This window comes from Lolium perenne, chromosome 2 (genome assembly GCF_019359855.2).
Source record: "Lolium perenne isolate Kyuss_39 chromosome 2, Kyuss_2.0, whole genome shotgun sequence".
Taxonomy (NCBI): domain Eukaryota; kingdom Viridiplantae; phylum Streptophyta; class Magnoliopsida; order Poales; family Poaceae; genus Lolium; species Lolium perenne.
Window position 1 is genome coordinate 82,568,771 of NC_067245.2, and position 13,854 is coordinate 82,582,624.

Here is a 13,854-nt window from a genome sequence, read left to right on the forward strand (position 1 = left end):
TATGATGATTAATTACTCTGAATGGCACACGGAAAGAGCTCCACAAGGTAAGAAGGTAAATTCTGTCGAAGAAACCTCTTCCTTGAGTGATAAGATTGAAGCTATTATGTCTATGCTTGTGAATGATAGGACTAATGTTGATCCTAATAATGTTCCGTTAGCTTCATTGGTTGCTCAAGAAGAACATGTTGATGTAAACTTCATTAAAAATAATAATTTCAACAACAATGCTTACCGGAACAATTCTAGTAACAACTATAGGCCATATCCTTATAATAATGGCAACGGCTATGGTAATTCTTATGGGAATTCTTACAACAATAATAGGAATTCACCCCCTGGACTTGAAGCCATGCTTAAAGAATTTATTAGTACACAAACTGCTTTCAACAAATCTGTTGAAGAAAAGCTTGGGAAAATTGATATACTTGCTTCTAAAGTCGATAGTTTTGCTGCTGATGTTGATCTTTTGAAATCGAAAGTTATGCCTCATGAGAATCATAATAATAAGATTGTTACTACAGCAAATGTCATCCAAGTTAGAATTAATGAGAATATAAGATTGATGGCCGAATTGCGTGCTAGGTGGGAAAGAGAAGAAAATGAGAAAGAAGATAATATAGCTAAAGTTTGGACTATTACCACCACTAGTAATGCTAATGATACACATGTTGCTGCACCTCCTACTATTAATGGTAAAAAAATTGGTGTTGGCAATGTTTCCACTTCAAATGCAAAGCGCGAGAAACTGCCTGAAACTGCTAAAACTGCTGAAACTGCCTGTGATAAAACTGCTGAAATTTTTTCCAACATTGGGGATGATGATCCCATTGCTTTAGATTATAATGGTTTAAATTTTGATGATTGCCACATCTCTGAAGTTATTAAGTTCTTACAAAAACTTGCTAAAAGTCCTAATGCTAGTGCTATAAACTCGGCTTTCACAAAACATATTACAAATGCTCTCATAAAAGCTAGAGAAGAGAAATTAGAACGCGAAGCTTCTATTCCTAGGAAGCTAGAGGATGGTTGGGAGCCCATCATTAAGATTAAGGTCAATGACTTTGATTGTAATGCTTTATGTGATCTTGGTGCAAGTATTTCTGTTATGCCTAAGAAGATTTATAATATGCTTGACTTGCCACCATTGAAAAATTGTTATTTAGATGTTAATCTTGCTGATCATTCTACAAAGAAACCTTTGGGGAGAGTTGATAATGTTCGCATTACCGTTAACAATAACCTTGTCCCCGTTGATTTTGTTGTCTTGGATATTGAATGCAATGCATCTTGTCCCATTATATTGGGAAGACCTTTTCTTCGAACTGTTGGTGCTATCATTGATATGAAGGTAGGTAATATTAAATATCAATTTCCTCTCAAGAAAGGTATGGAACACTTCCCTAGAAAGAGAATGAAGTTACCTTTTCATTCTATTATTAGAACAAATTATGATGTTGATACTTCGTCTCTTGATAATACTTGATGCACACTTTCTGCGCCTAGCTGAAAGGCGTTAAAGAAAAGCGCTTATGGGAGACAACCCATGTTTTTACTACAGTATTTTGTTTTTATTTTGTGTCTTGGAAGTTGTTTACTACTGTAGCAACCTCTCCTTATCTTAGTTTTGTGCATTGTTGTGTCAAGTAAAGTCGTTGATAGTAAGGTTCATACTAGATTTGGATTACTGCGCAGAAACAGATTTCTTTGCTGTCACGAATCTGGGCAAAATTCTCTGTAGGTAACTCAGAAAATTATACCAATTTACGTGAGTGATCCTCAGATATGTACGCAACTTTCATTCAAATTGAGCATTTTCATTTGAGCAATTCTGGTGCCTCAATAAAATTGGTCTTTATGAACTGTTCTATTTTGACAGATTCTGCCTTTTATTTCGCATTGCCTGTTTTGATATGTTCGATGGATTTTTCGATTCCATTGGCTTTCAGTAGCTTTGTGCAATGTCCAGAAATGTTAAGAATGATTATGTCACCTCTGAACATGTATATTTTGATTGTGCACTAACCCACTAATGAGTTGTTTTGAGTTTGGTGTGGAGGAAGTTTTCAAGGATCAAGAGAGGGAGATGATACAACATGATCAAGGAGAGTGAAAGCTCTAAGCTTGGGGATGCCCCGGTGGTTCACCCCTGCATATATCAAGAAGACTCAAGTGTCTAAGCTTGGGGATGCCCAAGGCATCCCCTTCTTCATCGACAACATTATCAGGTTCCTCCCCTGAAACTATATTTTTATTCCCTCACATCTTATGTGCTTTGCTTGGAGCGTCGGTTTGTTTTTGTTTTTGTTTTGTTTGAATAAAATGGATCCTAGCATTCTTTGTGTGGGAGAGAGACACGCTCCGCTGTTGCATATGTCCTTAGGCTTTACTCATAATATTCATGGCGAAGTTTCTTCTTCGTTAAATTGTTATATGGTTGGAATTAGAAAATGATACATGTAGTAATTGCTAAAATGTCTTGGGTAATGTGATACTTGGCAATTGTTGTGCTCATGTTTAAGCTCTTGCATCATGTACCTTGAACCCATTAATGAAGAAATACATAGAGCATGCTAAAATTTGGTTTGCATAATTGGTCTCTCTAAGGTCTAGATAATTTCTACTATTGAGTTTGAACAACAAGGAAGACGGTGTAGAGTCTTATAATGTTTACAATATGTCTTTTATGTGAGTTTTGCTGCACCGGTTCATCCTTGTGTTTGTTTGAAATAAACCTTGCTAGCCTAAACCTTGTATCGAGAGGGAATACTTCTCATGCATCCAAATACTTGAGCCAACCACTATGCCATTTGTGCCCACCATACCTACCTACTACATGGTATTTCTCCGCCATTCCAAAGTAAATTGCTTGAGTGCTACCTTTAAACAATTCAAAATTTATCACCTCTGATTTGTGTCAATGTTTTATAGCTCATGAGGAAGTATGTGGTGTTTATATTTCAATCTTGTTGGGCAACTTTCACCAATGGACTAGTGGCTTCATCCGCTTATCCAATAATTTTGCAAAAAGAGCTGGCAATGGGATTCCCAGTCCCAAATTAATTAATAAAAAAATAGACACTCCTCCATGGTATGTGATTGTTGGACGGCACCCGAAGGATTCGGTTAGCCATGGCTTGAGAAAGCAAAGGTGGGGAGGAGTGTCATCATAATAAAACTAAAATAAAAAGGCACTCCTTCATGGTATGAGATTGTTGGCAGGCACCCGAAGGATTCGGTTAGCCATGGTTTGTGAAAGAAAGGTTGGAAGGAGTGCCACACAAAAATAAAATAAAATGGGAGCCGCTCTTTGAAGGTTTGTCTGGCAAGGGGGTTAGAGTGCCCACTACTATTCGTTGACAACAACAAACACCTCTCAAAATTTTACTTTTATGATCTCTATATGTTTTCAAAATCAAAGCTCTAGCACAAATATAGCAATCGATGCTTTCCTCTTTGAAGGACCATTCGTTTACTTTTATGTTGAGTCAGTTCACCTATCTCTCTCCACCTCAAGAAGCAAACACTTGTGTGAACTGTGCATTGATTCCTACATACTTGCATATTGCATTTGTTATATTACTCTATGTTGACAATATCCATGAGATATACATGTTACAAGTTGAAAGCAACCACTGAAACTTAATCTTCCTTTGTGTTGCTTCAATACCTCTACTATGGATTTATTGCTTTATGAGTTAACTCTTATGCAAGACTTATTGATGCTTGCCTTGAAGTACTATTCATGAAAAGTCTTTGATATATGATTCATTTGTTTACTCATGTCATTTACATTGTTTGGATCGCTGCATTCATTACATATGCTTACAATAGTATGATCAAGGTTATGATGGCATGTCACTCCAGAAATTATCTTTGTTATCGTTTACCTGCTCGGGACGAGCAAAAACTAAGCTTGGGGATGCTGATACGTCTCTGACGTATCGATAATTTCTTATGTTCCATGCCACATTATTGATGATATCTACATGTTTTATGCATACTTTACATCATATTTATGCATTTTCTGGAACTAACCTATTAACAAGATGCCGAAGAGCCGATTCTTTGTTTTACTGCTGTTTTTGGTTTCAGAAATCCTAGTAAGGAAATATTCTCGGAATTGGACGAAATCAACGCCCAGGGGCCTATTTTCACACGAAGCTTCCAGAAGACCGAAGAGTCAACGAACTGGGGCCACGAGGTGGCCAGGAGGTAGGGCGGCGTGGCCCAAGCCCTGTCCGCGCCACCCTATCTCCTGGGCCCCTCGTGTGGCCCCCTGACCTGCCCTTCCGCCTACAAATAGTCTTTGTCGCGAAACCCCCAGTACCGAGAGCCATGATACGGAAAACCTTCCAGAGACGCCGCCGCCAATCCCATCTCGGGGGATTCAGGAGATCGCCTCTGGCACCCTGCCGAAGAAGGGGATTCATCTCCCGGAGGACTCTACACCGCCATGGTCGCCTCCGGAGTGATGTGTGAGTAGTTCACCCCTGGACTATGGGTCCATAGCAGTAGCTAGATGGTTGTCTTCTCCTCGTTATGCTTTTTTGTCGGATCTTGTGAGCTGCCGAACATGATCAAGATCATCTATCTGTAATGCTATATGTTGTGTTTGTTGGGATCCGATGAATAGAGAATACTATGTTATGTTGATTATCAATTTATTACCTATGTGTTGTTTATGATCTTGCATGCTCTCCGTTATTAGTAGAGGCTCTGGCCAAGTTTTTACTCTTAACTCCAAGAGGGGGTATTTATGCTCGATAGTGGGTTCATGTCTCCGTGAATCTGGGGGAGTGACATAAACCTCTAAGGTTATGGATGTGCTGTTGCCACTAGGGATAAAACATTGATGCTATGTCCGAGGATGTAGTTATTGATTACATTACGCGCAATACTTAATGCAATTGTCTGTTGTTAGCAACTTAATACTGGAGGGGGTTCGGATGATAACCTGAAGGTGGAATTTTTAGGCATAGATGCATGCTGGATAGCGGTCTATGTACTTTGTCGTAATGCCCAATTAAATCTCACAATACTCATCATAATATGTATGTGCATGGTCATGCCCTCTCTATTTGTCAATTGCCCAACTGTAATTCGTTCACCCAACATGCTATTTATCTTATGGGAGAGACACCACTAGTGAACTGTGGACCCCGGTCCAATTCTCTATGCTGAAATACAATCTACTGCAATACTTGTTCTACTGTTTTCTGCAAACAATCATCATCCACACTATACATCTAATCCTTTGTTACAGCAAGCCGGTGAGATTGACAACCTCACTGTTTCGTTGGGGCAAAGTACTTGGTTTGTGTTGTGAAGGTTCCACGTTGGCGCCGGACTCCCTGGTGTTGCGCCGCACTACATGCCGCCGCCATCAACCTTCAACGTGCTTCTTGACTCCTACTGGTTCGATAAACCTTGGTTTCTAACTGAGGGAAACTTACTGCTGTACGCATCACACCTTCCACTTGGGGTTCCCAACGGTCGCGTGCTGTACGCGTGTCACACCACTATAGATAACGGAGCATCTAAGATACCTAATGTGACAAATTATCATGCTGATGCTTCATCTCTTGATAATACTTGATACACACTTTCTGCGCCTAGCTGAAAGGCGTTAAAGAAAAGCGCTTATGGGAGACAACCCATGATTTTACTTCTGCACTTTTGTTTTATATTTGAGTCTTGGAAGTTGTTACTACTGTAGCAACCTCTCCTTATCTTTATTTTGTTGCATTGTTGTGCCAAGTAAAGTCTTTGATAGTAAGGTTCATACTAGATTTGGATTACTGCGCAGAAACAGATTTCTTGCTGTCACGAATTTGAGCAGTAGTCTCTGTAGGTAACTCAGAAAATTCTGCCAATTTACGTGAGTGATCCTCAGATATGTACGCAACTTTCATTCAATTTGAGAATTTTCATTTGAGCAAGTCTGGTGCACCTAAAAAATTCGTCTTTACGGACTGTTCTGTTTTGACAGATTCTGCCTTTTATTTCGGATTGCCTGTTTTGCTATGTTTGATGGATTTCTTTATTCCATTAACTTTCAAGAGCTTTGTGCAATGTCCAGAAGTGTTAAAAATGATTATGTCACCTCTGAACATGTGAATTTTGATGATGCACTAACCCTCTAATGAGTTGTTTTGAGTTTGGTGTGGAGGAAGTTTTCAAGGATCAAGAGAGGAGGATGATACAATATGATCAAGGAGAGTGAAATCTCTAAGCTTGGTGATGCCCCGATGGTTCATCCCTGCATATTTCAAGAAGACTCAAGCATCTAAGCTTGGGGATGCCCAAGGCATCCCCTTCTTCATCGACAACATTATCAGGTTCCTCTAGTGAAACTATATTTTTATTCCATCACATCTTATGTGCTTTACTTGGAGCGTCTGTATGATTTTATTTTTGTTTTGTTTGAATAAAGTTGGATCCTAGCATTAATTGTGTGGGAGAGAGACACGCTCCGCTGTTGCATATGGAAAAATATGTCCTTAGCTTTACTCATAATATTCATGTCGAAGGTTGAAACTGCTTCGTTAAATTGTTATATGGTTGGAAACGGGAAATGCTACATGTGGTAAATGGTATAATATCTTGAATAATGTGATACTTGGCAATTGTTGTGCTCATAAGGATCATGTTTAAGCTCTTGCATCATATACTTTGCACCTATTAGTGAAGAAATACATAGAGCTTGCTAAAATTTGGTTTGCATGATTGGTCTCTCTAAGGTCTAGATATTTTCTAGTAAGGGTCGAACAACAAGGAAGACGGTGTAGAGTCTTATAATGCTTGCAATATGTCTTTTATGTGAGTTTTGCTGTACCGATTCATACTTGTGTTTGTTTCAAATAACCTTGCTAGCCTAAGACTTGTATTGAGAGGGATTACTTCTCATGCATCCAAATCCTTGAGCCAAAAACTATGCCACTTGTGTCCACCATACCTACCTACACATGGTATTTCTCCGCCATTCCAAAGTAAATTGCTTGAGTGCTACCTTTAAAATTCCATTCTTTATCTTTGCAATATATATCTCATGGGACAAATAGCCTAAAAACTATTGTGGTATTGAATATGTACTTATGTATCTTATTTCTTATTAAGTTGCTTGTTGAGCGATAACCATGTTCCTGGGGACGCCATCAACTACCCTTTGTTGAATATCATGTGAGTTGCTATGCATGTTCGTCTTGTCTGAAGTAAGGGTGATTTATCATGAGTTGAATGGTTTGAGTATGCATATTGTTAGAGAAGAACATTGGGCCGCTAACTAAAGCCATGATCCATGGTGGAAGTTTCAGTTTTGGACAACTATCCTCAATCTCTTATGAGAATATTATTTGTTGTTGAATGCTTATGCATTAAAGAGGAGTCCATTATCTGTTGTCTATGTTGTCCCGGTATGGATGTCTAAGTTGAGAATAATCAAAAGCGAGAAATCCAATGCGAGTTTTCTCCTTAGACCTTTGTACAGGCGGCATAGAGGTACCCCTTTGTGAGACTTGGTTAAAATTTATGTATTGCCATGATAATCCAGGTAATCTGAGCTAATTAGGACAAGGTGCGGGCACTATTGGTATACTATGCATGAGGCTTGCAACTTGTAGGATATAATTTACATGATACATATGCTTTATTACTACCGTTGACAAAATTGTTTCTTGTTTTCAAAATAAAAGCTCTAGCACAAATATAGCAATCAATGCTTCCCTCTGCGAAGGGTCTTTCTTCTACTTTTATGTTGAGTCAGTTCACCCATTTCTCTCTATCTCAAGAAGCAAACACTTGTGTTAACTGTGCATTGATTCCTACATACTTGCATACTGCACTTGTTATATTACTTTATGTTGACAATATCCATGAGATATACATGTTACAAGTTGAACGCAACCGTTGAAACTTAATCTTCCTTTGTGTTGCTTCAATGCCTTTACTTTGAATTTATTGCTTTATGAGTTAACTCTTATGCAAGACTTATTGATGCTTGTCTTGAAAGTACTATTCATGAAAAGTTTTTGCTATATGATTCAATTGTTTACTCATTGTCTTTACCATTGCTTCGAATCGCTGCATTCATTACATGTGCTTACAATAGTATTGATCAAGATTATGATAGCATGTCACTTCATAAATTATCTTTGTTATCGTTTACCTACTCGGGACGAGTAGGAACTAAGCTTGGGGATGCTTGATACGTTTCAAACGTATCTATAATTTCTTATGTTCCATGCTACTTTATTGATGATACTTACATGTTTTATACATACTTTATGTCATATTTATGCATTTTCCGGCACTAACCTATTAACAAGATGCCGAAGAGCCAGTTGCTGTTTTCTGCTGTTTTTGGTTTCAGAAATCCTAGTAAGGAAATATTCTCGGAATTGGACGAAATCAACGCCCAGGGGCTTATTTTTCCACGAAGCTTCCAGAACACCGAAAGGGAAACGAACTGGGGCGACGAGGCGCCCACACAACAGGGCGGCGCGGCCAAGGCTTGTGCCGCGCGGCCCTAGCGTGTGGGGCCCTCGTGGCGCCTCCTGACCTACCCTTCCGCCTACATAAGCCTTCATCGATAATAGTTCCAGTACCGAGAGCCACGATACGGAAAACCTTACAGAGACGCCGCCGCCGCCAATCCCATCTCGGGGGATTCAGGATATCGCTTTCGGCACCCTGCCGGAGAGGGGAATCATCTCCCGGAGGACTCTTCACCGCCATGGTCGCCTCCGGAGTGATGTGTGAGTAGTTCACCCCTGGACTATGGGTCCATAGCAGTAGCTAGATGGTCGTCTTCTCCTAATTGTGCTATCATTGTTGGATCTTGTGAGCTGCCTAACATGATCAAGATCATCTATTTGTAATGCTACATGTTGCGTTTGTTGGGATCCGATGAATAATGAATGCTATGTTATGTTGATTATCAATCTATCATCTATGTGTTGTTTATGATCTTGCATGCTCTCCGTTATTAGTAGAGGCTCTGGCCAAGTCGTTACTTGTAACTCCAAGAGGGAGTATTTATGCTCGATAGTGGGTTCATGCCTCCATTAAATCTGGGACAGTGACAGAAAGTTCTAAGGTTGTGGATGTGCTGTTGCCACTAGGGATAAAACATCAATGCTATGTCTAAGGATGTATTTGTTGATTACATTACGCACCATACTTAATGCAATTGTCTGTTGTTTGCAACTTAATACTGGAGGGGGTTCGGATGATAACCTGAAGGTGGACTTTTTAGGCATAGATGCATGCTGGATAGCGGTCTATGTACTTTGTCGTAATGCCCAATTGAATTTCACACTACTCATCATAACATGTATGTGCATTGTCATGCTATCTTTATTTGTCAATTCCAACTGTAATTTGTTCACCCAACATGCTATTTATCTTATGGGAGAGACACCACTAGTGAACTGTGGACCCCGGTCCATTCTTTTACATCGAATACAATCTACTGCAATACTCGTTCTACTGTTTTCTGCAAACATCATCATCCACACTATACATCTAATCCTTTGTTACAGCAAGCCGGTGAGATTGACAACCTCACTGTTAAGTTGGGGCAAAGTATCTTGGTTGTGTTGGGCAGGTTCCACGTTGGCGCCGGAATCCCTGGTGTTGTGCCGCACTACACTTCGCCGCCATCAACCTTCAACGTGCTTCTTGGCTCCTACTGGTTTGATAACCTTGGTTTCTTACTGAGGGAAAAACTTGTCGCTGTACGCATCATACCTTCCTCTTGGGGTTCCCAACGGACGTGTGCTTTACCGTCACAAGCAGCAAGGAGCGGGAGTTCTTCAGCGATGCGAACCTCGAGCACGCCGTCGAGATCTCGCGCCAACGAGCGGCCACGGAGCGGAGCAACAAAAGCTCATCGAGCTGGACGCTCATCGCCACGCCGAGGCGTTTGCCCGCGAGCAAGCGAGGCTCGTCCAGAACGAGGCGTCTCGGCAATGGATGGCAGCGCTGAGTGGACAACACCGTCGGCAAGCTCCTGCGACGCCGGACGTCATGCTCCACCGCTAGATGCGCGAAGCAAGGGCGGAGAGGTGGGCATGGACCCCGGCGGCAAAGGGTAAGAACGGCGATGAGGCAGGCCAGTCGTGCGCCCCAACCGACGGCCAGTTGATTTGGGTTAAGTTTAAGTTTTATTTAGGTTTAAAATTCAAATAACTTTTGTATAAATTTCTTATGAATTTTGGTTTTTAATGTCATTTCAAATTTAAATTTCTATTGGGGATACAGTCTGGGAGGCATCGGTGTGGGAACAACATCCCCCCCTTACGGCAGTGCCGATGCCCATGCCAGCGCCTATTTAAGGGCCGCTGGTGGAGATGCTCTTACCCTGGTTGAAATTTATTTACCGGCCGGCCGAGCAATCGTACGTGTTCCGCTCTATGAGTGTTTATGTAACGGATTTGCAGATTTGCTAGAAGATAAAAAAACGTTGACCAACGGGAGAATAATCCCTTCTTTGGCTATACGTTGTTAGGTAGGATGAGACTTTGCCGGTTTATTCGCTCCTGCTACGAAATTACCGTGTATGGGGATTCGAACCCGGGTGGACTGGCTGCGCACTCGCTTGCCTTGCCACTGAGCTAGAGCTCAGTTCTCAGATTTGCTAGAAGATCAGACACCTGATTTCTATTAAGTCCAGTCGCCCTTTGTAATGGCTCCATCTTAAAGCTCTAATATTCGTGGCACGCTCGTATGAGGGGAGCGGCATTTTCCACCGCCTTACAGCATCTTAGCTGATCCCAAAATCCTAAACCCTAAAAGCAGCTATCCAAGCCACCCAAAACATATATCCCGTTTGAAAGAAGAAGACGCATATCAGAAGCGGCAAATCAAACTGCATAATTTAAAAAAAAAACATCTGCGTCATATTTTATTCGCTAAATTTTGACGAACAGGAGATGAAACAACGGAGCCTAGTGCTCCGTTTTCTAGGTTAATGGCGCAGCCGTGGCCGCTGAGACTACCAAAATACAGCTCACCGGGGAGCTTCGTGCTGCGGCGGTGGAGCTGGGTCGAGCTCAGTCGTTGTCATCGATCTCGATGTAGCAGGCGTCGTGCACCGCATGCTCGCGGAGCCATTCCTCCTTCTTCTCAGGGTCGCGGTGGCTCTGCTCCTCCACCAATTTCGTCACCGTGCCCAGGGCCGAGCCGGGGATGAAGTCACCGGCCATCAGCGCGGGGGCGGCGAGCTCGAGCTTGGCGGCGAGGTTGGGGATGTCGTCGTCCTCTACGTAGTTGCCCGGGTCGAACCGCGGCTCCTGGGCCAAGGCGCTCAAGATGGAACCCTCGATGAAGGTGAGGCGACGTGGCGCGCTGGAGCTCGACGCCTCGCTGCATCTCGAGCAGCGCGCCGGTGGATCTCGAGACCTCGACGCCTCCATGTGAAAGTGCCAAAAAAGATGTTGCCGCGGGATGAGAAGTTTGTCCAGGCCGCCAAGAGGCGGGATCGGTGCGCCAATTTGAAGAAGAAACAAAGGCAGCAGGCAGCCGACAAAGCCATCAGAGTGGCCGCTGCAATGCTTTCCTTTCAGATGCATGCGACCACCAACTTGCATGTGAGGCTACCCCCTGATAACACCTAAGAGCAAGGGATTACTGTAGCACCTCTCAATGTGGAAGTGAGGTATCGATCCACAAGAGAAAGAAGGAAAAGCTAATATTTCCTACAACTAAATTATCACATGTTTTAGTTTATTATGCACTAGACAATTTAATTGAGTGGTGGAGATTGATTTGATACAAGAAAATAAAGTGCAGCAAAAATAACAATGTAAAGTGTACTAATCCTCTTCAACACGAGAGGACAAGACAAATGTTTTCTCTTATAGAAACAATGGACATGGGTTCAGGGTTCACTCAATCCTCGTTCTCAATCTATGGTGGTGATCATGTTATAGAGAATAAAAGTACACGACATAGTCATATTTTAATGCAACATAGTCATGTTTTAATGGCAATACTTATCATTTCTACATGTTCAAAAACACATAGAAGAAAGAATCCTTTGTGTTGTTGTTGTCACCACAACATTGGTTATTGTCATACCACACATCATACTTCTCCCTTTTTACCCCCAGATAAAGGATGTGGTGTTGCATTCTCATGTCACTCATCTCATCTGTCACTTGGTCATCCAATACCTATATACATCATACTAATATATGGTAAAATCTTTTAGACATGGATGCAATGATTTATGTGTTGTGTGAAACAAATCACATCTCTTCCATCTACCTACACTTTGTGATGTCAAGCCCTCATGACAATATAAAAAAGGCATTAATAATAGAAATCATAACATGTATCATAGAAGCATCTCCGAAGTATGACAAATCATAAGAATTCCAACACAACCTTAGATGCATAAAAATATATATCATCTTACACCATAATATCCACCACAAGAACTACATAGATAGATCCATACACATATAATGCATATCATATTGAATTCAACCATGATCATACATCGAAAGATTGGATCATGTTACCACCAGAAACCCATTGTACAGGGGTGGACTACTGACCTCTCATCATGGATGTTGATGAGGAGGCGTTGGTGAAGGGAGAGAGGCAGTCGGAGGCGATTCCGGTAGCGGTTCCCCATCCAATCTTCCTCCGGCGACGGCCAACAGACTCTTTGTTTATGTGTTTTTGATCTCCGTCTCCGTGGTGTCGAGGAAACCCTGGGGGTCATATATATAGATGTTTTTACGTTAAAAAAATCGATTGGTGTAGGATTGAGGCGAATCAGATGGTCGACGGCGAAACGGGACCATGTGGCGCGCCCTAGGTGGGTGGGCGCACCACTGGGCCTCATTTTCAGCCCAACTCGTGTCTTGCTTTAGCTCATTTTGTTCGTCTTGAAATTTCCGAAGCGTTGCCCTTGACCTTGCCCTTTTTCGAGTCTCGTAGCTGCTGAAAAGTCAAAAATACTAACATAAGGTCTTTTCTGTCAGACATAGTTAAAACGACAGGAGAGGGGATTATTCAGAAAATCACCGAAAACAATATAAAATATGGAATAAAATTATATAAGATGAAAATATGTAGGAATCTATATCAATAAAGTAAAAAGTTCATGTATGCACTTTACATGCATCACCGCCTACCACCATGGCTGAGGCCATGCTCTTTATGAAGCAAGAGAGGGTTGTCGCCAAGGCTCTTCCGGCTTAGCAGGCCTCGTCGGTGAGCTCAGTATTTTACCAGGCACGACCTTCGATTTTTCCACCCGCAACGCCTTCTGCCGGTGTGCAGGTCCACCCGCCATCTTGTTCTGTCGCATCTAGCTCTTTGCATCATGTGTCCGCAACCGATCTTGACCTGAACCACACGTCCGGCTTGGATTTGGGTCCAGCTCCCTTACGCAAGACGCGAGCGTTGTCGTCGGAGAACATGTCGGTGCCTACAACATGTATGAAGAAATGATAGTGCATGGCCTGAAGATGGAAAACCCAGTACCCTCTCTATCTCACCGTCGCGTCTCATTTACCATGCACTGTCATCATCTCACGCCCGGTGATTCCTAGGCCTATTCCGAAAAGCACAACAAGGGTGAAATCCAGGTGGTGATCAACGGCGACGGCTTTTTATAGCGTCGGAGACAAGGGATCCAATGACACAAACGCAACAACCGTGGATGGATACGCAACAGCCTTGGATGTTGGTAGACATCGAGACCGATCCGTTGTTCTACACCCAGCCGACACAACAACCAATGACCATGTATCCTGACGACGACGAGGGATTACGGGAGGTCAAGGACACGTTGGGGCCTGCTCAAGCCGTGGCTACTGCTGCAGGCGTTGGGGTTGC